Source organism: Callithrix jacchus, chromosome 7, assembly GCF_049354715.1.
Source record: "Callithrix jacchus isolate 240 chromosome 7, calJac240_pri, whole genome shotgun sequence".
Lineage (NCBI taxonomy): Eukaryota > Metazoa > Chordata > Mammalia > Primates > Cebidae > Callithrix > Callithrix jacchus.
The window spans coordinates 60355231-60382760 of NC_133508.1; the positions used below are offsets into that span (position 1 = coordinate 60355231).

At 49.0% G+C, this 27530-nt stretch overlaps 1 pseudogene across 1 annotated transcript in view; it reads left to right on the forward strand.

Moving 5' to 3' along the window:
• The window catches only part of LOC100415124 (U2 small nuclear ribonucleoprotein auxiliary factor 35 kDa subunit-related protein 2 pseudogene), a 75972-nt pseudogene continuing 48442 nt past the window's right edge, over nucleotides 1-27530 (forward strand). Inside the window, exon 1 of the transcript XR_013520601.1 lies at nucleotides 1-27530. This exon is cut by the window's right edge and continues 17906 nt beyond it. The product of XR_013520601.1 is annotated as a U2 small nuclear ribonucleoprotein auxiliary factor 35 kDa subunit-related protein 2 pseudogene (transcript).

The window sequence follows — 27530 nt, forward strand, 5'->3', positions numbered from 1 at the left end:
AGACCGCAGCCCTTACCGGACCGCTGAAACTGCTAGCACCCTGATAGCCGGCAGCCCAACCTCCAGAACTGTGAGAAATTGATTTCCGTTGTTGATAAATTCCCCAGTCTGGTATTTTGTTGCAACAGTGATCAAGTTTGGATGTTGGGCCTTTTCAAATCTCCAGTCGGAATATGATTCCCAAGTTGGAGGTGGGGCCTGGTGATTGAATCACAGGGGCAGATCCTCATGAATGGTTTAGCACCATCCCCTTGGTGATGAATGCGTTCTCGCTCAGTGAGTTCAGGAGATGCGTTCTCGTTCAGTGACTTCATGAGAGATCTGGTTGTTGGAAAGAGTCTGGGCCCTCCCGCTTCTCTCTCTTTTGCTCCTGCTCTTGCCAGGTGACGTGCTGGCTCCCCATCACCTTCTGCCAGGAGTGGAAGCTTCCTGAGGCCCTCTCCAGAAGCAGATGATGGCAGTATGCCTTGTGTACAGCCTGCAGAACTGTGAGCCCATTAAACCTCTTTTATTGGCTGGGCTCGGTGGCTCACGTCTATAATCCCAGCAGTGTGGGAGGCCGAGGCAGGCAGATCACCTGAGGTCAGGAGTTTGAGAGGAGCCTGGGCAACATGGCGAAACACCGTCTGTACTAAAATCATAAAAATTAGCCAGGCATGGTGGCGGACGCCTGTAATCCCAGCTACTCAGGAGGCTGAGGGAGGAGCATTGTTTGAACCCAGGAGACGCAGGTGGCAGTGAGCCAAAATGGCACGACTGCACTCCAGCCTTGGTGATAGAGCAAGACTTCGTCTCAAAAACAAAACAAAACAAAAATCTCTTTTCTTTATAAATTACCCAGTCCCTGGTATTCCTTTTTAGCCGTACAAGCATGTACTAAAAGGGGCTGGGCGTGGTGGTTCATGCCTGTAAATCCAGCGCTTTGGGAGGCAGAATGGGGAGGATCGTTTGAGGCCTAGAGTTCAAGGCCAGCCTGGGCAACATAGCAAGACCCTGTCTCTACAAAAAAATAAAAATAAAAAAAATTAGGTGGGCGTGGTGTCACATGCCTGTAGTCCCAGCTACTTAGGAGGCTGAGGAGGGAGGATTGCTTGAGCCTAGGCGTTTGAAGTTGTAGTGAGCTATGATCACACCATTGCACTCCAGCCTGGGTGACAGGAAGACCCTATCTCTCAAAAAAAAAAAAAAAAAAAATTAGACTAACATATGTAGCAGAAACTGACAAAGACAGACTGTTTCCTTCACCATGGTAACTTCAGTGCCAAGCACAGGGTCTTGCATATAGTAGGTGCTCAATATGAGTTTCCCAAGTGAATGAGTAGCCTTTGACTTTCTCTGTTGACTGGGTCCCACACTGTTGGGACAGCACAAACAACTTCACTTGAAGGCAGTTTCTGGGTACAAGTGCAGCCCAGGCTGGCAACAGCAGACATAGAAGCGGGGCTGAGCTGCCTTCTTAGTCATGACCAACACTTTCCTCCATTTTGGGTTCTGTCTGTCCAGCCCCCAAGTTTAGCCTTTCCCAGATTAAATCTCCTTCTCTGCCTTCTAAGACTTTGGAACACTTCTTTCCCCACCCCATGGCAACTCTCACACCTGGCACAGCAGAGAATTGCTTTGGAAGTCACTGAAGTAGTTGTGTCAGGTAGGCTGGGACTTTTACTTAGTTCGTTTGAGTCTCTGAGTCTCTTTGGCTATTGCTAGCACAATGGCAGGCCCAAAATAGGTGCCCGGTAAGTGTTTGTTAAATGAATGAATGAACATTTAACAAATGAATCCTTCGGGAATCCAAATAAACAAATGATAGATGAATGAGTGAGTGAATCAGGACTCAGTGAATCTGCAGCTTTGCTGAGCTCTCTGCTGGTAAAGCTCTGGATTGATGCGTGTGTGACCTTGGCACTTCTGGGCCCTGGTTTGCCCACCTTGGAAATGAATAGGTTTGATGAAACTGTCAGAGACATTTGAACCAGCAACTCCATCTTGAATAGGGGCTGGGTAAAATAAGGCTGAGACCTGCTGAGCTGCCTTCCCAGCAGGTTAAGGGATTCTTAGTCACAGGATGAGATAGGTGGTTGGCACAAGATACAGGCCATAAAGACCTTGCTGATAAAACAGTTTGCAGTAAAGAAGTGGACTAAAACCCACGAAAACCAAGATGACTACAAAAGTGACTTCTGGTTGTCCTCAGTGCTACACTCCCACTAAGCGCCATCACAGTTTAAAAATGTCATGGTAATGTGATAGGAAGTTACCCTATATGGTCTAAAAAAGGGAGGAATCCTCAGTTCCAGGCATTGCCCACCCCTTTCCCAGAAAGCTCATGAATAATCCATCCCTTGTTTAGCATATAATCAAGAAATAACCTAAAAGTGGGCAACCAGCAGCCTCAGGGCTCCTCTGCCTATGGAGTAGCCATTCTTTAATTCCTTTACTTTCTTAATAAACTTGCTTTCACTTTACCATTTGGATTCACCTCAAATTCTTTCTTGTGCAAGATCCTAGAACCCTCTCTTGGCTGGGCGCTGTGGCTCACGCCTGTAATCCCAGCACTTTGGGAGGCTGAGGCGGGTGGATCACCTGAGGTCAGGTGTTCAAGACCAGCCTGGCCAACATGGTGAAACCCCGTCTCTAAAAAATACAAAAATTAGCTGGGCGTGGTGGCACGTGCCTGTAGTTGCAGCTACTTGGGAGGCTGAAGCAGGAGAATCACTTGAATTTAGGAGGCAGAGGTTGCAGTGAGCCAAGATCACACCACTGCACTCCAGCCTGGGCGACAGAGTGAGAATCCGTCTTAAAAAAAAAAAAAAAAAAAAGTATCCTTTCTTGGCATCTGAATCGGAACCCCTTTCTGGTAACAGAACTAGCCGTGACCACCCATGTCCATAGTTGCGTGCTGGACAGACAGGGAACATTGCTATGCATGGCCTCCCCCTCCATGTGCACATCCAGATCTTGATGAAACTCAGAAATTGTTGTGCGGAAAGCAGAGCCCTGAAATGACTTGCAACCATCACAATTGTTGACCCAGGAAATAGCAGCTCACTGTGGGTTGGGGCTTACAATCCTCAGAGCAAGAGCAAAACTTTCTTTTGTTTTCCTCATGGAAGCAGATGGCAGAGCCTAGGGTGTGAATGACATTATTACAGGGATTCAAGTGTTCGTCTCTTTATCTACTTAACAACTATTTATGGAGCATCTTCTAAGTCCTTGGTCCTGAGGATGCAATGAGCAAGAAGCCCTTTTGGAGCTTACATTCTGGTGGGAGAGACAGGAAGTTCAAAAACAAACATACGTATTAAATGAGAGGATCTCTGATAGTGATAAGTGTCATGAAGGAAATCAATCCGGGGCTGGGTTAGAGGGGGCAAGAGAAAGGGGTTTACCTTAGCAGGCTCCCAGAGCTTCAATGAAGAGCTTTATTTGACCTGCAACCAGAGGATGAGAAGGAGCTGACCTTGCAAAAAAACAGAGGGAAGAGCATGCCAGGCAGAAGGAACAGCATATACAGAAGCTCTGAGGGGAAAGAGGGATGGCCGGGAATCCTTTTTATTTTTTTTTAAACAAGCAAATCAATATAAAACTGTAATTCTTTAGTTATTAGTAGTGCCAGATTAATTTTTTCATTCAGCAAATCAAGCCCCTACTGTGTAGCTGGCCCTGGTTTAGGCCCTGGGGACAAACAATGATGAATGAAAGCGACATTCTTGTCGCACAGGTCCTGGGCCTGGCACCCTGTGGAGATGAGCTGGTCTGATGTTTGCAAAGGGCTCCCCAGCTTGGATCCTTGGGGAATCCAAATAAACCCTGCGGGTTCTGGCATCCCAGGCCTCCCTCCAGCCGGCCTGCGGCTCCAGGGCTCCATAGGCAGGAGGCTTCTCTGTTTCCTGCCTTTCCCTCCCCCACCCACCTGGGCACAGAGGGTCTTTCATCCATTGTTACTGCTTCCTGCCCATCCATCTCCAGCTGCTGGTCTGAACCCTGCAGATTTACACTGACAAGCGGATGCTTTTACCAGGACCCTTGAGGGGGATAAGGAGGGGAGTGGTGTGGAGTGTGGGGGAAGAGGGGGGAGGGAAGACCAGAGCTTTGAGACAAGGAAGAGTTTCCTGCTCTGAAGAGGTGTTAGACCCTGAGGGCTGAGAGGACGGGAAGCAGGCCTCTGTCCCCAGAGCCTCCCCATGCTGGGGGAGGGGGTGATTTATGACCCCTGACCTGGCAGGGCCTCCAGTCCCTTGGACTGGGTTTGGGTTCAGCTATATCTTCCCTGGCTAAGGGATATATAAAATGAGATCTGGGCTTGGAGTCAAGAGACCTGGGTTTCTGTACCGTCTCCACCAACTATCAGCTGGGTGACTTAGGAAAGTTTCTTAGCCTCTCTAGGCCTGTTTCCTCACTGGACAGGTGGGTCTGATAATCCATGCCCAGCAGAGGTTATAGTGACAATGAGTATGATCATGTAGGATAGATGATTGCAAAATACCATAAAATAAAGAGCATTTTCTCCCCTGGAGCGCTTTCTCCTATCCAAAGAAGGTTATAAGCTGGTTTCTGTTAAGGCAGACTTGTTGAGCACCTACTGTGTGCCAGCTGCCATTTGGGGTGTTGAGGATAAAAAGACACAAGTCCTGTTCTTAAATGAGACAGACAAATAGACGTGCAGCATGTAATTGATTGCAGCGTTTGGATACATAGGCCAAGAATGTGGCTCTGGAGCCAGCCTGCCTGGATTCATTTCCCAGCCCTGCCACTTACTGGTTGGGTGGTCCTAGGCAAATTACTTAATCTCTCGGTGCCTCAGTTTCCAAAGTCTGCACAGTGGTAGCAGTAATTACCCACTGCATAAGATTGTTGTGAGGATGAAATGATTTAATACTTCTAAAGCATTTAGTATATGCCTGTCATACAGAAAGTGCTCAATAAATAAAGTTATTATTATAGGGGCTGATAAAGTCAACATGGAGTGGGGAGGAGGTGGCGAGCCAATACTGGAGTTGAGGAAGACTTTATGAGTTGAGTTGAGTCTTAAATGATAAGTGTGAATGAAGCAGCAACAGGGAGGGTGGGGTGCCTCATGGCTGTAATCCCAGCACTTTGGGAGGCTGAGGCAGGTGGATCACCTGAGGTCAGGAGTTTGAGACCAGCCTGGCTGGCCAACGTGATGAAACCCCATCTCTACTAAAAATACAAAAATTAACCAGGTATGGTCCTCCCTAACCCTTCTTCCCCCACACTCCGCATCACTCCCCTCCCTATCCACCTTGAGGGTCCTGGTAAAAGTCCCAGGCCTGTATAGTCCCAGCTACTTGAAAGGCTGAGGCAGGAGAATCACTTGAATCTGGGAGGCGGTGGTTGCAGTGAGTTGAGATTGTGCCACTGCACTCTAGCCTGGGCCACAGAGTGAGACTCCATCTCAAAAAGCAACAACCACCACCACCAGGGAGGGTGATTCTGGCGGGGGGGTACCATGTGAGTGAAGGCATGAAAAGAAAAGAGCACTCGCTACTCCAGATAACTGTGAGAGAGGCTTCAGCTGAGATGCAGTGAAGATGAGGCTACGGCTGGGACTCAGAGTTCTTGTAAACTGTGTTAAGATGTTGGGTCATGATCCCGTAGCTGATGGAGGGTTTCTCGTGAGGGAGAAACATCAGATTTTGATTTTTCTCAAACACCCTGGTGGAAGTGTGGAGGATGGAGTGGAAGGGTAGGGCTGAAGGCAGTGCAATCACACTGCCGATGGTGTAGCAGTGTCTCAATGACTCAGGGAGCAAAATGAGCGAAATGTTTCCCACCCCTTTGAATTGTTTTGAGGGTTGGCTGAGAATGATACCCACAAAGGGTATGGCGCAGCTAATGGAATGGTAGCTCTAAGTACAGTTAAATGCTGAGAGTCTGAACTGTGGCAGTAACAGAAGGGTTGGAGTAGGAGACCGATTTGAGAAACATTGAGAAAGTAAAATCTCCAGGAATCATTGACTGACTGGGTATGGGAGTGAGAGAAGAGGCGTCAAAGGATTTCTTAAATGTTTTTGAAGGAATATGGTGTATGGAAGGCACTGTGATTTTTAAAATCACCATGTCGGGACCAGGTGCAGTGGGACACACCTGTGATCTCAGCATTTTTGGAGGCAGAGAGAGAGGATAGTTTGAGCCTAGGAGTTTGAGAACAGCCTGGGCAATGTGGCAAAACTCATCTCTACAAAAAAATATAAAAATTAGGCCAGGTGTTTCACATCTGTAACCCCAGCACTTTGGGAAGCCAGGGTGGGCAGATCACTTGAGGTCAGGAGTTTGAGACCAGCCTGGCCAACACAGTCAAGCCCTGTTTATACTAAAAATAGAGACAGCACAGTGGCCTGCGCCTGTAATCCCAGCTACTCGGGAGGCTGAAGCAGGAGAATCTCTTGAATCTGGGAGGTGGAGGTTGTGGTGAGCCGAGATGGTGCCACCACACTCCACCCTGGGCAACAGAGCAATAGTCCATCTTAAAACAAAAACCCAAAAAGTTAGCTGGGCATGGTGTTGTGTGCCTGTAGTCTCAGCTCCTTGGAAAGCTAAAGTGAGAGAATTAGTTGAACCCAGGAGGCAGAGGTTGCAGTGAGCCGAGATGGTGCCGCCACACTCCAGCCTGGGTGATGGAGGGAGACTCTGTCCCAAAAACAGACGACAACAACAACATCACCATGTCTGTGAGCTGACTCATTCAGCTGGTGGTCTAGCTTCCAGCTTCATTCATCCACCAGCTCTTCCATGAGCACCTACTACGTGCAAGGTACCTTTCTAGGTGCTGGGGCTAAAAAACAAAGCAGAGCTGGTCCCTGGCCCCCTGGAGCTCACCATTCATACAGGGAGGACATGAGGAAATAATCTGTTTCATCAAATGACCAGAGACTGGTAGGGCCTCCGGAGCTGCCCCAGGCAGATTCTTGGTGGTTTGTAGACTTCTCAAATGAACATTCCCAAAACCAGATTCCCACACTCAACCCCACTGCTTTCAGGTTCCCCTGCCCAGGAAATGGCACCATCACCCTGCAGGTGCTCAGGCCAGAAACCCGAGTGTCCATGTTACCCCACCACTGATCCCATCCATCTGCAGCTCCTGTGACTTTTGTCTCAAGGACATATTTGTAATCCATCTTCTGTTCTCTCTGTTTTCCCATCTTAGTCCAGGCTGCCATCACTCCTGCCTGGATGTCACATCTGATGCCTAAGTTGCCTTCTTGCTGCCTGTGCCTCTAATCCTTATCCCACACAGCAGTCAAGAATAGGCTTCTGCAAAGGCAAACCACACCCCCGCAATTCCACTGCTGAAAACCTTGCTTTAGTAGCTTCCCACCACTTTGGAGTGAAACCAGAAGCCTAGGCACGTCCTCAAAGCCAGCACACGTCTGGCCCTGCCCTCTTCCAACCTCCTCCTCCAAGTCTACACCCTTCTTCCCACTGTGCACTGGCGTTTTAGTTCTTTGAGCCACCAAACTCCCTCTCTTGGAGATGCCCTTTCCTTCCTTCTTTGCTGGGCTTCTTTTCTTCTCACCCTCCCAGTCTCAGCTGGTATCTTCCCTCCTTAAAGAAGTATCCCTGCCCATCTTGGCTAAAGTACATCTACCCTGTCAGGTTGTTTTTTGTTGTTTCTATTTTGAGATGGATTCTTGCTCTGTCACCCAGGCTGGAGTGCAATGGCACAATCCCAGCTCACTGCACCCTCTGCCTCCCAGGTTCAAGCGATTCTCCTACCTCAGCCTCCTGAGTAGCTGGGATTACAGGCATGCACTACCACGCCCGGCTAATTTTTGTATTTTTAGTAGAGATGGAGTTTCACCATGTTGGTCAGGCTGCTCTTGAACTCCTGACCTCTGGTAATCTACCTGCCTCAGCCTCTCAAAGTGATGGGATTACAGGTGTGAGCCATCATGCCTGGCCCACTGTCAGTCTTTCTCTGCACTGTTTGTTTCCCTCATAGCACTTTGTAATTATTTTATTTGTTGATTTTTATGTCTGTCTACCTTCTCCAGAGATCAGGATCTCCTAAAGGCAGCATCCAGGCCTGTCTTGTTCCTTAGGATTCCTATAGCCTAGTAGGAACCCTATATCCTACAGCCTGCAGTACCTGCCAGAGCCAGCCCTCTGTTCATGTTGCCGAATACTGAGATTCAGTGGATTCAGACGGCTCTGCTCAGTCTATCACCTGCAGTGACTCCCAGTCCCCCTTTTGCTCACACAGAATCATGCTCTCTCCTCTCCCCAGCCTCAGTGGAATAACTTGTGGGTTATCTTGTCATCTATCAATCTCTAATAAAAACCAGATTATTTTTAGAACAGGTGAAAGCAACGATCTAACATCTCTGAGAGGATTTTCCACTCCCATCTGCCTTTCTACTACAATTTGGTTTCCTGTGGTGGTTGCAGAGGCTGCCAAACCAGCCAGCTTTGTTTTTCTGGAGTGCAGAAAAGAATCTCAAAAGAAAGCCAAGCCCCCTTTCTTCCACCTGCATAAAGAAATGAGGTGTGTAGTGTAAGTGCCTGGTGTACAGTGGGAAACCTGCACAAGTGAGAGGCCTTGTGCTCCTCACTTGCTGTGTGACCTTGGACTCATTACTTTCCCTCCCTGAGCCTCAATTACCCACCTGTAAAAGGAAGGGGTTGGAGCATTAATCACTAAAGGTCTGCGACAGCTAATTTTTTTTTTTTGAGACAGTCTTGTTCTGTTGCCAGGCGCCAGGCTGGAGTGCAGTGGCACGATCTCCGCTCACTGCAACCTTCGCCTCCCGGGTTCAAGCAATTCTCCTGCCTCGGCCTCCCGAGTAGCTGGACTACAGACACGTGCCACCACGCCCAGCTAATTTTTTATATTTTAGTAGAGATGGGGTTTCACTATGTTAGCCAGGATGGTCTTGATTGCTTGACCCTGTGATCCGCCTGCCTCGGCCTCCCAAAGTGCTGGGATTACAGGCGTGAGCCACCGCGCCCGGCAAGCCAGCGGTTCTTTTACATTCCTGGACATCAGCTACGTGGCAGTCCCAGTTCTTTCTATGAAGTGAAATGTCATTTGTGCCTCTTTTAGTGCATGTGCAGTTTCATACAAATTAACACAAAATAAGAACCCAGAGGCTCTCGATCACAGGACCCAGGTCTAGGCAGACCTGGGATGAAAGAAGAAATGTAGCTCATGTTTTCAAAACGGCTTGATGTCTTTCCCAACATCCCACTCTACAGAGAGGAAACAGGAGGGAAAGTGACTTGCCTGAGGCCATGTGGCAAGACACTGACAAAGTACAATTAGCAGCCAGGTCTCCATTCTGGCACTTTCCTTACCTCATCTTCCTGCCTTTTAACCATAGGCCTGGGGCTAGAACCTAGCTCTAAGGAAAGTTTATCCTTCAGTTGACACAAAGGGGACTGAGATAAGCTTCTTAAAGAAGTTCAAACAAGATACTCTTGTTGTTGTTGTTGTTGAAACAGGGTCTCACTCTATTTCCAAGCCAGAGTGCCTTGGTGTGATCATAGCTCAGTAAAGCCTCCATCTCCTGGGCTCAAGCAATCCTCCCACCTCAGCCTCCTGAGTAGCTGGGACTACAGGTGCATGACACCACACCCAGCTACTTTTAAAAAACTTTTGTAGAGATGAGGTCTCGCTATGTTACCCAGGCTGGTCTCAAACTCCTGGGCTCAAGCAATCTTCTCGAAGACCTAGGGTTACAGGTGTGAGCCACCACACCCAGCCCCCAAATACTCTGTCTTTGAAGCAGGGAGAGGTGATTATTTTGATTATGTGATTGGGGGGATGAATTGGAATGAAGTTGTGGAGAGACCATTCCATCTAGGGGGACCAGCTTATGCTAAGAAAAAAGCACAGCAAAGCTCAGAAGTTGTTTATAAAGACAACTTAAAGACATGCCGGCTGGGCACAGTGGCTTATGTCTGTAATCCCAGCACTTTGGGAGGCCGAGGAGGATGGATCACCTGAAGTCAGGAGTTCAAGACTAGCCTGGACAACATGGTGAAACTCCATCTCTATAAGAATACAAAAATTAGTTGGGTTGGTGGCACGTGTCTGCAATCCAAGCTACTCGGGATGCTGACGCACAAAGAATCACTTGAACCCAGGAGGCGGAGGTTGCAGTGAGCCGAATCGTGCCGTTGCACTCCAGCCTGGGCAACAGAATGAGACTCCATCTCAAAAAGAAAAAAAAAAAAGACATGCCTCCCCACTCTGTCCCCTTCTAACCAGAATGTACCCCCCTCCCCACCAAATCTCATTTAATTAGAAATTCTGGAACGTCCATTACCTGTAAGATAGAGCACATGTAGAGAAATCATGAAAAAGAAGTCTGTATAGACACCTGGGACCAACTTGTAGAGCCTGAAATGGCAAGCTTAGGAATATGGACTTTATTCTGAAAGCAATAGGGAGCCATTGAAGGTTTTATGGCAGTGAGAGAAGTGATCAGATTCATATTTAGGGTGACCTGATTGCCTGCTGTTAGCAAGAAAATCAGTCTAAGATTGGGGCAATAGTTCCAGAGGTAAAGGCAAAGGCGTGAACCAGGTCTAATAGCAGGGATGGAGATGGGCATTTGTCTGAATGGAGCAGACTGAGCCTATTCGGATGGGGAAGTGAGGGAGAGGAGCAACTGTGGGTTCTAATGAATACAGTGAGCAAGTGCGCTAAGGCCCCTCTGTCCTTTTCATGACTGGCTATTTCCCCAAGCTAGTGCCCATGCAGAAGGTGACACTGGGTTCAGTGGAGCATGGAGCAACTGCCTGGTGGCAATACAGGACAGAGGGCAGACTGACTTTATTCCCTGGAGACTTTTATTTTATTCTTTGGGCTTATTAAGGAAAGACTTGAGGACCTTGGGGGCCCACAAGTCAGGTATTTCTTTAACATTCATTCTTTAACATTCACTAGGACAAAGTTCTGGTGTAGTAGACAGATATATTGAGGCCATATTTTCTGAATATCAAACTGGGACACATGAACTGCATAGGAGTTTTTCAGATTTGACATTTATTTATATGAAAAGTCATTTAATGACATTTTTTTCTTTTTTTTTTTTGAGACAGAGTTTCGCTCTTGTTACCCAGGCTGGAGTGCAATGGCGTGATCTTGGCTCACCACAACCTCCGCCTTCTGGGATCAAGCAATTCTCCTGCCTCAGCCTCCTGAGTAGCTGGGACTACAGGCACGTGCCACCATGCCCAGCTAATTTTTGTATTTTTAGTAGAGACAGGGTTTCACCTTGTTGACCAGGATGGTCTCAATCTCTTGACCTCGTGATCCACCCGCCTCGACCTCCCAAAGTGCTGGGATTATAGGCGTGAGCCACCATGCCCAGCCTAATGACATATTTTATGGGTTGAATTGTGTCTCCTCAAAATATATGTTGAAGTTCTAACCCCTAGTACCTCAGAATGTGACCTTGGAAACAAGGTCGTGGCAGATATAATTAGATCAGATAAGGTCATACTGGCGCAGGTCCCATATAACTGGTGTCATTATATGAAAAGGAGAGACACACAGGGAAAATGCCACAGGGGGATGGAGGCAGAGACTGCAGCAAAAACCAAGGGATTCCAAGGACTGATGGCCACCACCAGAAGCTAGGAAGGGGCAAGGAAGGACTCTGCTCAGATTCTCAGAGACAGCACAGCTCCAAGGATGTCTTGATTTCAATGTCTGGTCTTCAGAACAGGGAGAGAAAACATTTTCGTTGGTTGAACCTCCCAGCTTGTGGTATTTTGTTATAGCAGCCTAGGAAACTAATAGCATCTAAATTAGGCTGGGCACAGTGGCTCATGCCTGTAATCCCAGCACTTTGGGAGGCCAACGTGGGTGGATCGCCTGAGGTCAGGAGTTCGAGACCAGCCTAGCCAATATGGTGAAACCCCATCTACTAAAAATACAAAAATTAGCCAGGCGTGGTGGTACAGGCATGTAGTCCCAGCTACTTGGGAGGCTGAGGCGGGAGAATCGCTTGAATCCAGGAGGCAGAGGTTGTAGTAAGCTGAGATTGTGCCACTGCACTCCAGCCTGGGGTACAGAGTGAGACCATGTCTCAAAAAAAAAAAAAAAAATTAAATCACATGTTATTGTCTGTTTGGGCCCCCACTGGTCACCACTTATAAGGGAGGGCTCTTCTCTAGAGCAATGGTGCCCAGTCCCAGGGCAGTGCTTTGAGGGGCTTTTTGTCTGGGCCCTAGCTGCTCCCTGGCCCCTCCACTCAGCAACTTCCCTCCCCTCCCCTCTCAGCTCCAGCACACCATCTTCTGTTTGGGCTTTTCCACCCGTTTCTCCCTCCACATGTCCCCGCTTCTCTCCCGACACCGGCTCCCACCTCCCCTTCCTCAGTGGAGTAGATAAGAGCAGACTGCCTGGTTTCAAGTCCTGGCTGTGCCATTTCCTAGCACCAGCAGTGAGAACTTGGGCAAGTCCTTATCTACCAAATGCCTCAATTTCCTTACCTCTAAAAGGGGAATACTAGCAGTTCCTATCTCATGGGTTGTTTGAGAATGGAAAGGTATTAAAAAGCCTTATGTGGGCTTAGCTCTTTACTCTGTCTTGTAGTAAGCACATGAAAGTGGTTGTTGCTGTTATTGTTATTATTATTTTAGAGACAGGAAGTGCAGTGGCATGATCATCCTGCACTAACACTTCAAACTCCTGGGCTTGGGTGATGCTCCTGCCTGTCTCCATAGTAGCTAGGACTACAGGCACATGCCACCACACCTGGCTAATGTTTAAATTTTTTGTAGTGATGGGGTCTTGCTGTGTTGCTCAGGCTAGTCTCAAACTCCTGGCATCAAGCGTTCCTCCTGTCTTAGCCTCCAGATTAGTTGGGACTACAGGTAAGTGTCACCATGCCCAACAATTTTTTTTAATTTATATTTTTGGAGAGACACGGTCTCATTATGTTGCCCAGGCTGATCTCAAACTCCTGGCCTCAAGCGATCCTCCCACCTCAGCCTCCCAAAGTGCTGGGATAACAGGTGTGGGCCTCCATGCCTGGCCTAGAGTGGATGTTATTACCTGCTTTCCTGTTGGCCTCCAGAATGCCTCCCTGACCACTGGCTTAGCCTCTCGCTGGATTGTGTTACACCACATGGTATTGGAGCTGTCTGCTCTGGCTGCCTCTTCCAGATCATGTTCCTCTCTGGGTAGGAAAGGGGCTATTCTTCACCCTCAGGTCCTAGCACATAGCAGGTGCTCAATGAATGCTTGTTGAATAACCCGTTAAGCAGAGAATTGGCTGAGGCCAAGAAGGTCAGGGTTGTAGAGGTTGGGGACAGCTTTCATAGGATAATGTGCCCATCCTTCTAGAAGTGAGAGTCTTACTCTAGGTTCTGAGAGCATGAGAAGGAAAGTGTGAACCAGAGAAAACAAGGCAGTGGGCAGAACCCCAAACTCTGCTGCAGCACCCCGACCTTGCCCTCAACCCCAGTACATCCTGCTCTCCTGTGATGCCCCCTCCACACTCTGTTGCCCACGCATACCTGCCCTGTCCCCAGGCAGCAGCTTCCCCTGACACACATTTTCCATTGCTGGGCGGCACAGAGCAGGTTACAGGTGAAAACGGTTTCCTTTCCTGAGTCCTTTCCCCACCTCCCAGCCCCACTCCCTGGCTTGGTTTCTTCCCTGCAGAACATACCTCCCCACAGTCCCTGACTTCAGTGGCACAGGGTCCATTGGGAGCCAGAACATTCACCTAGGTTCTTGAATCAGGTACAGAGTGTAGTCAGGACCTTGGCTCTGCTGCATTTGCACTGTGTGACTCTGGGCAATCCCCTTTGGCCCTCTTTCCCCATCTGTAAAAAGGAATAGTAATTCCAGTCCCTTGGGACTGTTGTAGGGATTAAATGGGACAAGGGAGGGAGTGTGAAGGAGTTTATCAATCGATTATTTGTGGGGACAGGGCAGGAGCCCAGTGGAAGTAGGAGAGGTCCCCTTCTGCGGGTCCAGTACTGTGCCAGCTACTGAGAGGTTGTGAGTATTTAGAATCTAGTGTGTGTTCAGGATGGGGGAGGCAGACTCCAGTGGACAGCATCCTAGTCTGGGAGTAAGAGAGCTGGCTTTGGATCCCCCAACTCTGTGTAACTTTGGCATGTCTCTTCTCTTCAGGCCTCAGTTTCCCTGACTTACAATAAGGGGACTAACTAACTTGGATGCTCTCCAGGTCTGACATCCCAGAGCCTGCACTGTGCCAAGAGAAGGCAAGGCCAGGAAAGAATGGTGCAAACTTCCAAGTTGACACCACTCCTAAGTCACTCTTGCTGAGAACCTGGGGTGAAATCTTGGCTGGATTTCCTCCCATCAGCTTCTGTCACAGGCTCTTTTTGGTCCCTGGCGGGTCTGAATCACTGCTCATCTCATCAGCCAGTCTTCTTTCTTCTGGCTTTACAAGCCCCTGCCCCTCTTTGTTGTTTTTTTTTGTTTTTTTTTCCCCTGCTCCTCTTTGAAGACCAGCTGCAGTGTTCCTTCCTCCAGGAAGCCTTCTCTGACTCCCTCTGGCAGAATTAGGCATTTCCTCCTTGGAGCTCTCACTGCCCCTCCTAGAAGCCTCCATCACTGCACTTACCTCCCTTGCTTAGACTAAATGTCTGAACACCTCACCAGGTTTAAAGGCAAGAACTGAGTCTTACTTGCGGTTGCATGTCAAGCACCACACAGGACAGTCAGTGGTGATAATGGGAGGATGGATGGGGGAATGGGGATAAAATAAATGAATGGATGAATGAAGGAACTGAGAGATGGATGGCTGTGCAGGCTATGGACAAAAGGTTTTATGAAGGGATGAATAATTGATGAAGCGAATAGGTCAGCAAATAATTAGCTACTGATAATTATTTTTTTTAGACAGAGTTTCACTCTTGTCCAGGCTGGAGTGCAATGGCACGATCTCAGCTCAACACAACCTCCACCTCCCAGTTCAAGTAATTCTCCTGCCTCAGCCTCCCTAGTAGCTGGGATTGCAGGCATGGGCTACCACACCTGGCTAATTTTATATATTTTTTTTAGTAGAGATGGGGTTTCTTTATGTTGGTCAGGCTGGTCTCGAACTCCCAACCTCAGGTGATCCACCCACCTTGGCCTCCCAAAGTGCTGGGATTACAGGCATGAGCCACCGCGCCCAACCTGATAATTATTTTTAGCACCACATATCACCACTGGAGTCTGCCTGGACTCCAGTGGACAAACACATGCCTGGACTTGCCAGCACATTCCCCTTGCTTCCGTGATTCTAGGGCTCTGGTTTCCCCTCCAATACATGGGTGTTGGCCAGAGAATCCTCCCATGACTCCACATGAGAGCCTGGGGTAAGCTGCCCATTAGAATGTCCTACGTTTCTCAACCCACTTTAATTTCTCAAGCATCAGGGTGAAGGTGATGGTGATGAAGTCACTGTGAACTCGGTACTACACAAGGCTTGGGAGTGGGTGTTTCTGGATGTTTTGGCTAGGAGGAAATTACTGACCATGACACTAGCAAAGATGCCAAGATGACCCACTGGCTACTTTTCCTGTGCCTAGTCTCGCTTCCCCTATCCTTCCCACATCCAGTACAGCCTGTACCTTCACCCACAAACAACACTCTCCTCTGCAGAAAGAGAATTTTACAGCTGACCTTGAGTCCCTAGCTCTCTTCTGCCACCTGCTCCATGCATGCCACCTCAGAGATCCCAGAAGAATAGGGGTCAGAACCCAGCTTGAGGCTGGGCATGGTGGCTCATACCTGTAATCCCAGCACTTTGGGAGGCCAAGGCAGGCAGATCACCTGAGGTCGGGAGTTGAGACCAGCCTGGCCAATGTGCTAAAACCCCGTCTCTACTAAAAATATAAAAATTAGCTGGGTGTAGTGGTAGGTGCCTGTAATCCCAGCTACTCGGGAGGCTGAGGCATAAAAATAACTTGAACCTGGGAGGTGGAGGTTGCAGTGAGCCGAGGTCACGCCACTGCACTCCAGCCTGGGCGACAGAGCAAGACTCTTGTCTAGAAAAATAAAAAATAAAAAAAATAATGGAACCCAGTTTGGAGGGTTGCTGCCTTTCCTTCAGTCTGTACCCTAGAGTCAGTTGATAGTGGCAACACTATGGGACTTGGGGTCAGAAGGCCTCAGTTCAAGTTTTGACTTTTTAGCCCTTGTCAACTGCTTCACTCTGGGAGGAGGGGCCCAGAGGTAAACAGGACAGCAAAGAGAGACAGGCTTTGGGATCACGCAGATGCAGGTTCGAATCCTGCTCCACCAGGGAGTTACTGTGACCTCAGGCAAGCGATTCACTCTTCTGAGTCTCTGCCTTCTCGTCTATAAAATGGGAGAAGAGTACCATCACCTCCCACCTCCCAGATGCTGTTCATCCTCTAGCCATGTGTGATGATGGAAAAGCCTAATTCTGCCCAAGAAAGTCAGAGAAAGCTTCCTAGACATTTTTTCTGTCTTTAAAATCTCAATAATTTTTAAAATTCATTATAATGGATATTACATATTGATAATATTTTGAGACATTGGGTTAAATATGTTACTAAAATAGAAAAAAAAAGATGCTGCTCAAAAGTCCTCTGCTGTGCAGCCATCCCAGCCTCTCCTACAGTTTGGTGGCTTCTCTCCTGCCTTGCCACAGGGTTTGCATGTGCCTCTATTACAGCTTTTATTTATTTTTTTATATAGCTCAGTCACCCAGGCTGGAGTGTAGTGGCGTGATCTCAGCTCACTGCAGCCTCCACTCCTGGGTTCAAGTGATTCTTGTGCCTCAGCCTCCCAGGTAGCTGGGATTACAGGCATACACCACCATGCCTGGCCAATTACTGTGTTTTTTGATGGAGATGGGGTTTCACCATGTTGGCCAGGCTGGTCTTGAACTCCTGACCTCAAGGAATCCACCTGTCTTGGCCTCCCAAAGTGTTGGGATTACAGGCATGAGCCACCACACCCAGCCTATTACAGCTTTTAGAAGTTTTATTGTAGTTGTCTGTTTAGGTGTCTGTCTCTCTGACTAGCCTAGGAGCTCCTTAAGGGCAGGGACTATATCTTGGTCATTTCTACTCCTAGTTCCTTGCATACAGCCTGGCACACAGCAGATGCTCAGCAGTAGTTAATAAAGTGGATGACTATATTCATGTGACAGCAGTATGAATTGCAGTGAGAATTTTATTATTTACCATACCTGGAGTTCTAGGTGAAAACAACAGGATGCATGCCACATAAATTGTGGTCAAGGCTCTGGCAGGAAACAGTTTTGTAAAAAGTTTAATGAATGGACTATTAACAAAGGTGTGGGCAGAGTTTAGGAGAACCAGGGGGAATGGTGCAGTACCCCAGGGCTGGCAATATGGGAAGCTGTTACCAACTGTGGCCTGAAGGGTGGGGAGGGAGAGGTCACCTGGACCCATGGCCAGAGATGTATGCCCAGGGCTGCCTGATAGGAGCTGTAGGCTTTGGTTGAGGCACACAGCCAAGGTGGCAATCCTCTGCAGGAAGGGGCTGGGAAATAAATACCAGTCCCTGTTTGCCTCACCCAGTCAGAAGCCAGAGGGCAATGGGGGCCATTTATGTCACCTACAAAGGCAACCTATCAAGGTACAGAACAGGTTGAGGAAGGGCAGAGGGGAGTTCTAGAGGAGCAAACAGAGATTCAGCATTAGAAAGAGCATAGTACCCTCAGGATCTTTAAGGACCTCTGGATATGCTTATAAAATACAATAAATGCTGGGCACCGTGGCTCACAACTGTAATCCCAACATTTTTCAAGGCCAAGGCAGGTGGATCACTTGAGGTCAGGAGTTCAAGACCACCCTGGATAACATGGTGAAACCCTGTCTCTACTAAAAATACAAAATTAGCATCCGGGCACAGTGGTTCATGCCTGTAATCCCAGCACTTTGGGAGGCCAAAGTGGGTGGATCATGAGGTCAGGAGTTCAAGACCAGTCTGGCCAACATAGTAAAACCCCGTCTCTACTGAAAATACAAAAAATTAGCCGGTGTGGTGGTATGTGCCTGTAACCCCAGCTACTTGGGAGGCTGACGCAGGAGAATCACTTGAACCCGGGAGGCAGAGGTTGCAGTGAGTCTAGATGGCACCACTGTACTCCAGCCTGGGTGACAGTACAAGACGCCGTCTTAAAAAAAAAAAAATTTAGCTGAGCATGGTGGCACGCGCCTATAATCCCAGCTACTTGGGAAGCTGATGCAGGAGAATTGCTTGAACCCAGGAGGTGGAGGTTGCAGTGAGCAGAGATGGCGCCGTTGCACTCCAGCCTGGGTGACAGAGTGTGTCTCAGTCTCAATAAAAAAAAAAGAAAAAGGAAAAAAAAAAACAATAAATGACTATACCCAACAATAATCATTAGCCCTTAAGTGCCTACTGTGTGTCAGGTGCTGTGCTAATCCATTTTCCAGTTGTGGAAACTGAGGCTCAGAGAGGCCAAGCAACCTGCCCAGAGTCACACAACAGGAAGCAGCATAGCCAGGACTGGAACACAGGTGGGCCCCAGAGTGCAGGTTCACATTGCCTCTTAGCAACTACCTATTGCTAGGTACTATTTCCAATCCAAAAAAACTCTGCAAGATCAGCGTTTTTTCCCAGAAACAGAGAGGTCAGGTGATTTCTTCAGGCAACACAGCTCATAGGGGTTGGGGGTAGGGGAAGGGAAGCAGGGTTGGAGAGTTTGCCATTAGTTGGAGCAGGTGACTGGCAGATTGCACGGTGGCAGCCTCAGGGACTTTTTTAGCCTCAATGGGTGGAGCCACCTCTCACCAGGTGCCTTCTGGAGTCACTCCCCAGCTGCAACCACAGGATTTAGACTTTCAAAGATGGGCAGGGCCCTCAGCATCCTCTAGGCTGCCTCTAGCCTGTGACCTTAATAATAATGACTGCAGTCAGCCATGGCTTCCTGAACCCCTGGTATGTTCATTCATTGTCTTTCTCTACATTGTTGCTAATCTGATCACAAAGCTCCTTTAGGATTGTATAATATCTACAGGCAGGTATCATGGGCTGCTCATTTTGTAGATGAAATCTGAGGCTTAAAAGGGAAATGACTTGTCCAGGGTCACAAGGGAAGTCAGACTCTTCAAAGCCAGACCCTGAACCCAGGGCAGTGTATGTAGCTTAGAGCACTGATCCATCCTGGACCCGGAAGGGCTGCATCCACATCCCCGATGGTACCTACCAGCTGTGTTGACCTTGGACAGGTCATTTCTCTCCATCTTAGTTTCCTCCTCTATAAAATAGGAACAGCAATAGCATCTGCTTAATCTAGTTGTGTAAGGATGAAACGAATGATAATACGTAAAGCACTCAAAGCAGTGATTAGAAACACGCTAAGGGTTTCAAAAAAAACCCACACACACTAAGGGTTTTATAAGCATTGTATCCTGGAGTGTACTGAGCTTTCCAACCATTTCTGAGGAGGCTTTTAAAATTATTTCTGTGCGACCCAGGCTTTCATAGTATTCAACTGAGTGGTTGCCGGCAGGGCTACGCACTATGCTTCACAAGCCATGCTTGCCGCATTCAGCCCTCACTGTCACCCCATCCCCATTTTGCAGACAAGGAAACCGAGGCCCAGAGAGAAGTCATGACCCGCCCAGGCTTCCACATCTCAGAAACCGCAGAGCCAGGGTGGCTACTCCCAAGTCCAAAGCTAGTAATTGCCCCTCTTCCAACTGCAGGAAACCCAGATTGTTATGATTATTGGTATTGTTGTCCAAAACAATACTAGAGACGGTGACAATACAACAATCATGGAGGGTGCTTATTTCCACTGGCTCAACAATTATCCCAACGCCTATGCGGAGGGGGCCTGGGGCCTCAAGAAGAGGCTCCTCGAGGCAGGATGAACAAACAAGCAGTGAAAACCTTGCAGCTGGGCCCCAGGTGCTGGGAGAGAGAGTGGGGCAGGAAGCGGGCAGGCCATTTCTTTCCTCTTCTTTCTTATTTGTTTGAGAAGCAACTTTACTTTCTAAATCGGTCATTGTCACCCGTTAGCCCCCGCCCCACCTGGGCCAGGGCCTCTGGTGACGGAGGGCAGGAGGAAGCTCTAGGGGGCAGGAGGAATGAGGGTGCAGAGTGGGGCAGGGCCTGGGCCCAGCTGGATATGGGGGCTTCTTTCCTGCAGAGGCCTCATGGGCCACCTTCAGGTGACCTGGGCTTGGCAGACAGTACCTGCTGGAGGGATGACCTGAGTCCTCTAGGTTCAGCTGCCAGTGGGGAGGGAAGGGGACCCTCCTAAACAGGGAGGTAGCTGGCATAGTGGTTAGGGGCCTGGCTCTGGAGTCAGACCTATTTGGCTTCCAAAGGCTGTCACCTTGGGCAAGTTACTTTGCCTCTGTTTTCTCACCTGTAAAACAGAATGGTTCGTTGTGAAGGGTAAATGTAATCAAACAACATGACACATGTAAACATTTAACACAGTTACTAGCTGAAGCACATTTACTAGCTGGAGATTTACTTAAGAAGCCAGCAGGTATTGGGTATTTACTATGCGCCAGGCACTTTTAAAGCATTCCACACATATTAATTCATTTATTCAGCATAATTAACATTCTTCCCACTTAACAGATGAGAAAACTGAGGCACACAGAGAGGTTGAGTTCCTCATGCAGGGGCAGATCCAGGCTTGGCAGGATGTCAGTAAAGGTTATACAATATTGGAGGGCGGTGTGGGGTGCTCTTTAAAAAATGATGATGTACAAGGCCATGCCAATTAGGGACCCAACATTCAAACTTCACCATCCTCACCTTAAATCTCCCTCTAAGCTCTGCCACCCTGCTAGGAAGTGGTAGCAGAGGCCAGGTGGCTAGCTCGAGAACCCATAAGAATTATAAGCAGTATCGAGAGTACATGAGACAGTCACTGCAGAATGCCACATAAATAAGAGGCAGCACTTCCACAGCAGGTACCATGGGCCGCACACTCATTTAACCCTTCCAGGAACCTAATGAGGGTGGCATGTAATTACCATGCCCATTTTACAGATAAGGAAGTCAAGGCTCAGAGAGGACTAATGGTTTTCCTGAAGGCACAGAGCTAAGGAGTGGTTGAGCAGCCTGACAGCCTGACCTCAGAGGACACATGTTTAGCCACTACAATCACGGTCACCTCCCTCATGACTGGGCTCAGCACCTTCCCCTCACCTCCCCTTGCAGGCTCTCCCATCTGTTCCCCAACAGCAGCTTGGGGTGTGGACAAGACACCCCTGCTTTGGAGTCAGAGATGCCTGGATACTAACCTCTTCACCTTGTTGCTTGCTGGCTGTGTGTCCCAGAGACAGTTTTTTTCCATCTCTGAGCCTCAGTTTTCTCATCTGTAAAATAAGGATTGTGTCATTTCTAGGGTGGTCATAAAATACAGATACATCAATTATTATTTTATGTGTTTTGTAATATACTATCAATAAGCCATGTATCATGTATGTACAGTTGCCTCTGGATAACACTACATAGGGTGGTTTGGAGGGTCAGAGTAAGGTGAAGTATCTGGCCCATGTTAAATGCTCAGGATTGGTAGAAATTGCCTTCATGGGGACAAGGGGACAAGTCATTTGTGAGGAGTAGAGGGAATGGAGACACAGACAAAACCAAATGTTGGGAGGCCTGCATTCTAGATGGATTTCTACCACCAGTTTGTGGTGTGACCTTGGACAACACTCCCTCCTTTCTGGGCTCAATTTCTCCATTTGCAAGTTGTATGCATCACTCCCCACTAATGCATGAATGAAATTGTCTCTAAGGTCCTTAAGAAACTGAATTTCTGGGTAGGAACACAGGAGCATCTTCTGAGACTCTCTGAGGGCTGCTCTCATAAAGTTTCCCCCCTATCTTGGGGTACTCTTCATGGCTCCCACTCTTGAGACAAACAGGAGGGTTTGCAGGGAACTCATACATCTCCTCTGCTCCAGCAGAACCACAGTGCGTGGCTCAGCCCGGCGGGCTCTGCAACTGGATAGCCTTTATCTAATCTGTTTCTTACCTGTAAAATAGAGATGAAAATAATATAATAGATGTCCTTATCCTCATTTAACAGAAGAGGAGATGGAGGTTCCAGGAGGCACAGGATTTGCTGGGGGTCATGGCTCTCACCTTGCCCTTGTCGTACTGCCTCTGTCCCACCCTTCTAAGGTGTGGGCTTTCGCTATGGGAATCACAGCTCCCTCTCTCTATCCTAGAGGATTAGATTACATTGTCCTTTGCCCTCTGCCTGACATCCTGTCTCTCCTCTCTCCCCATCTGGCAAACTCATCCAGTGGAGTTGGGCCAGCCCTGGTGTCCTCACTTATGATCATGGTGACCCTAACCAAGCTGCCCACACTCTCTGGGCCCCATCCCCTCATCTGCATCATAGGAGCAATGTGAAAATCCTTGGCATTTCCAGTGCCTGATCCATTGTGAGTGCACATGAAATGTCATCTCAAATGTTGTCTCCTTAGGGGGCTGCCCTGGGGCCTCCATGTGGAACAAGTTTCTCTGGGCTTGCACAGCCCAGTCCCTACAGCACTTACCACCCTGTATCATAACTGTCCACCTCAGGTCTGTACCCCACACATTCTTGGACCCCGTTCTTCTTTGCATCTGCTGTGTTTGGCATAGGGACTGATACACAGCCGGCACTCAGTTAAAGATTGTTCAATGAGTGAATGAATGAATGAATGAAGGACTGGTGCCTGACTGGTGCTTAATTTATTAGTTATCCTTTCTGCCCTGTCAAGATGGCAGGATTCTGGGTGCTACAACCACCAGCACCACCAACTACTGCTATTTCTTTGGCCAGCACTGTAAGTAGCTCCCATTTGTTGAGCATTCACTATGTGCCAGGCACTGGGGTAAGCATTTCTTGGTGTCTCTCACTCAGCCCTCTGTCACCCTATGGGATGGGCGTTCTGCCATTACCCTCATTTAACAGATAAGCAAACAGCCTCTGCTGGGGAAGGTGGCAGAATCAGTATTGGTGAAACCAGGCCTCAGAGCCTTTCCATGTCAGGTGAGGGTGGGCGGTTGGAGCCTAGAACAGAGTGTGATTGACCTCTCCCAGAATTTGCCTTTGACCGTTCTCTCCTCGTAGGACTTCTCTCCTCCCTTGAAGACCCTGCTTCTCCCAGAACCTCTCTCATACCCCTGTGGTATGGTGGTCCCCTTCTCAAGTTCCACCCAACCCTGTTCCCCAGGGTTCTGCCCTCAAGCCTCATAGTGAACTGAGGCAGGGCTGGATTCTCTTTTGTCTGCCTGGCATATTTTTCCAATCCTCTCATTTCCTGTCCACAGGGCCCCACCCAGTGTGGGAAGGGCAAGTAGGCCAATCACAGTGCCCCATTTTCCTTGATACAATGATTGGTTTGGGCCTGGGCATGTGATACAAGCTGAGCCAATCAGAGCACTCCCTGGAACTTTCAATGGAGCCAGTGGGGAAGCTTGGCTCTCTCCTGAAATGAGAGCTGAGAGCTGGTGGGATGTATACATTTGAGCATTTTTACTGGGATTGGAGAATGCCTATCTGCCATTGGAGACAAGGCCTATTCTTTCTTTCTTTCTTTCTTTTTTTTTGAGACTACTGCCACCCAGGCTGGAGTGCAGTAGTGTGATGTTGGCTCACTGCAACCTCTGCCTCCCAGGTTCAAGCAATTCTCCTGCCTCAGTCTCCCAACTAGCTGGGATTACAGATGTGCACCACCACTCCTGGCTAATTTTTGTATTCCTTTTTTTTGAGACGGAGTTTCGCTGTTGTTACCCAGGCTGGAGTGCAATGGCGCGATCTCGGCTCACTGCAACCTCCGCCTTCTGGGTTCAAGCAATTCTCCTGCCTCAGCCTCCTGAGTAGCTGGCTTTACAGGCGCGCACCACCATGCCCAGCTAATTTTTGTATTTTTAGTAGAGACAGGGTTTCACCTTGTTGACCAGGATGGTCTCGATCTCTTGACCTCGTGATCCACCCGCCTCGGCCTCCCAAAGTGCTGGGATTATAGGCATGAGCCACCACGCCCGGCCCGCCTAATTTTTGTATTCATAGTAGAGACAGTGTTTTACCATGTTGGCCAGGCTGGTCTTGAACTCTTGACCCCAAGTGATCCGCCTGCCTTGGCTTCCCAAAGTGCTGGGATTACAGGGGTGAGCTACCATGCCTGACTGAGAAGGCCCATTCTTAAAGGCAGAGACAAACAGAACTGACTGATGGGGGTGATAGGAGTTAACCAATGTCATCATTGGAAACACTGGATCCAGCAATGCCCAAAGTTAGACCCACCTTTGAAACTCCAAGATAAAGGAGCCACTATATTTATAGTATCTTTTTTCTTTTTGTTTTGTTTTCCATAACCTAATTTGAACTGAGTTTCTGTCACTTAAAAGATTCCTAAAATTCTCTCTCTCTTGCCTTTCCCTGGATGACCTTGGGCCTTATCTAGTCCTATATCTGGGTGTGTAGTGCAGTCAGTTCTTGAAGAAATGGATGTCTGGGAGGTACCTTAAAGGTGATCCCACTCTGCCAGCCACCTTCCTGGGTAGTCTCCTTAGAGACAATCAGGAATGCTGTCATCATCTGCCTCAGCTCCTGATACAGGAAATTCTGTCACCTTTATTTTCTGTTTCTCCCTCTAATTGTTCTCCTGGATCTACTGCTGTTCAGTTTCAGAAAGTTCTTGCCCAACTTTCCCCCCTCCCTCCCCATTGCCATTACCTTGATTCAGGCCTCCTTCAACTCGCTGCAGTAACGTCAGTCTTCCCTTTCCTCCTCCTTCCCTTTGTCTATCGTCCATATCTATTACCACAGAGATCTTATAGAACCCACACCTGACCATGTCACTCCTGCTGTGAACACTGCGTGGCTCCCTGTCAACCTCAGGATCAAGTCTGAGCTGCGTAGGGTGGTACTGGAGGCCATTCCCAATTCGACTTCATGGTTTTTTTTTTTTTTTTTTTGACAGTCTCATTCTGTCACCCAGGCTGGAGTGCAGTGGTACAATCTCAGCTCACTGCAACCTCCGCTTCCCAGGTTCAGGAGATTCTCCTGCTTCAGCCTCCCAAGTAGCTGGGATTATAGGCGTGTGCCATGATGCCTGGCTAATTTTTGTATTTTTGGTAGAGATGGGGTTTCACCATGTTGGCCAGGCTCGTCTCAAACTCCTGACCTCAGGCGATCCACCTGCCTCAGCCTCCCAAAGTGTTGGGGTTTACAGGCATGAGCCATCATGCCTGGCTCCAAATTGACTTCATCTTGAACTCATTTCTTCTCCCCATCTTGCATTTCAGTCACATTTCACACCCTTTTCCTGAACATACTACCCCCTTTCTTATCTCTGGACTTCTCTGCTGGAATCTGTGTCTGCCCAGGACGTGCCTTGCTCCTCTTCCCACCTGAGCTACAACCATTCTTCAGAGTCTGGTCATGGCTGACTGCTCCGGGAAGTCCTCCCTGTAACCCCAACCTGAGCCCCTTTGCCCAAAGAGTCGGCTTTCCTCTTCTGTACTGCCATCACACCTGGGCCTTCGCCTCCTGGGCTAACCTGGGACATGAGCCCCCAAGGGCAGGACCCAGCCTGACCTCTCTCTCCACCTTTGGGCCATCGCTGCGCACTGCGGTGACCTCCACGGGTGAAGCAGAATGCCCGGCCCTTCTCAGAGGGATCCTGTTGGCTGATCTCCTTTGGTTCTTGACTAATCCTTGACTCTTTAGGGCAGAGAGGCACCTGGAAGAAATAATTGTAGTCTTTGCATGTGGGTCGTACTTCCAGTTTACCAGGTGTCTCTTAGTTTCTCATTGGTCTTATAGTCTGTGGGTTGTCAGGGAAAATGTTGTCAACCCCGTTTTACAGATGGAAAGCTTGGTTCAGAGAGTTAGGGATGGAACCAATCCCCAGTCTTGGGCAAGCCCCTGACCCTGAGAATCCTTTTGTCATCCAAGCCACCCATTTCCTAAACGTGTGCTGAGAACCAAGGAAAACCAGGGAACCCGAGTAAGAAGAGGGAATGCAGGTTCTGGACTGGGCTAAGAGCAACAGTAATGAGGACCCCACGCAGCCACTGCCCTTGCCCTGCACTGTGTTCCATCCACTAGATGAGCATCATCTGCTTATGAAGAAGCGGTACTCATTCCCATATTACAAATAAGAAAACCGAGACACAGCACAGCTAAGAGACTTGCCTCTCTCGGGCCAGTTTCCTTCTGATGATTTGGTGATCGCTATAGCCCTTTACAGTTTGTAATTTTAGCACCCCTTCCCTGCTCTCACCAGTCTAACACTGGTGGGTGAACGTGCTCTCATTTGACAGAAGCAGCAACTAAGGCTCAGAAGTCAAGGGCGGACCTAGGAGATGGCACCCAGCCTTCGGATCAGGGGAGCCCGTCCGGAGCCTGGTGGCGCAGCTCTAGCGGGGAGGCGGGGAGCAGGCGGCAGGGCCACGAGTGGGCGTCCGCGTCTCTTCCCCGCCAGCCGCTGGAGCTCAGCTTCCCCACAGTGAGCACCGCAGGTGCGCAGCGGGTGGCGGCGTCTGCGCGGCGGGTGCGTCCGCGTGGGCGTGGGTGAGGGACCTGGGCGGGCGGGGCCCCACGCCCATCCTCCCTCCCTCCCGCTGTCTCTCCCGTGGCTGGTGGCAGGTGAGTGGGTGTCGAGGAACCGCCAGGCAGCGGAGAAAACAGGACGCCGCAGAAATCAGATTACTCACCTGCAGCTGCTACTACCCAGAGCTAATAAAAGCAGAACTTCCTGTTGATTCTTTATTACCACCCTCTGCCTCCCTCCGCCCCAATCCACTCCCAGCTGCAGCCAGAGCCCCAACTGATCACCAGAAACCGGTTACTTGGGGTCCAGGGCAGTCCAGTTCCTGAAATCCCCTCCTCTGTACAGCACAGGGTTGGGCTCATGCTGCCTCAAGGGTGGACTCCGGTTACCTGCATGGGAACCACCTGGGGTGCTGGTTAACACCACACATCCCCAAACAGGGCTTCACACCTGCTCCATCAGAATTCCTGCAGTTTGGGGCCCAAGAGCAGGAATTCATAGGAATCGCAGGTGATTTGTAGGCAGGCTAAAGTTTTGAGAACCGCAGAGTCTGGATGTTGTAGGTTCAGATGATGTGGGTTTCTTTTTCTTAAATGCAACCCATAAATTAGGGATGGAACCTATCCCTCGTCTTGGGCATGTCAGCCAGAGCCTCAGTCTGCTTATTTGTAAAATGGGGGTGAAAATAATACAGACCTCTTGGGAGGACTGAAACAAGGCTCAAATGGAGAATACACTTAACGTGATTCCTAGTGGTTGCTCCTGGAGTTTACAGACCAGCCGGGACTAGGCATGGAGCGCCATCCATGGAGTGTGAGGAGCTGGATGGGCCTGGGCTGGAAAGGGGCTGTGATTCACCCTGGGTGCCCTGAGAAAGACCTTTCAGTATCCAGCTTCTCCAAAGTTCAGTCCCCCTCACACCAGGAAAATGTTCTTGCCTAAGCTATTGACAACCCTGATGGCTAGATCCAGTGGCCTCTTCTCAGCCCTTCTGTGGCACCTGATTCTGGGGCGGGCCTCACCTTTCTCATCCAAGCTGTCATCTC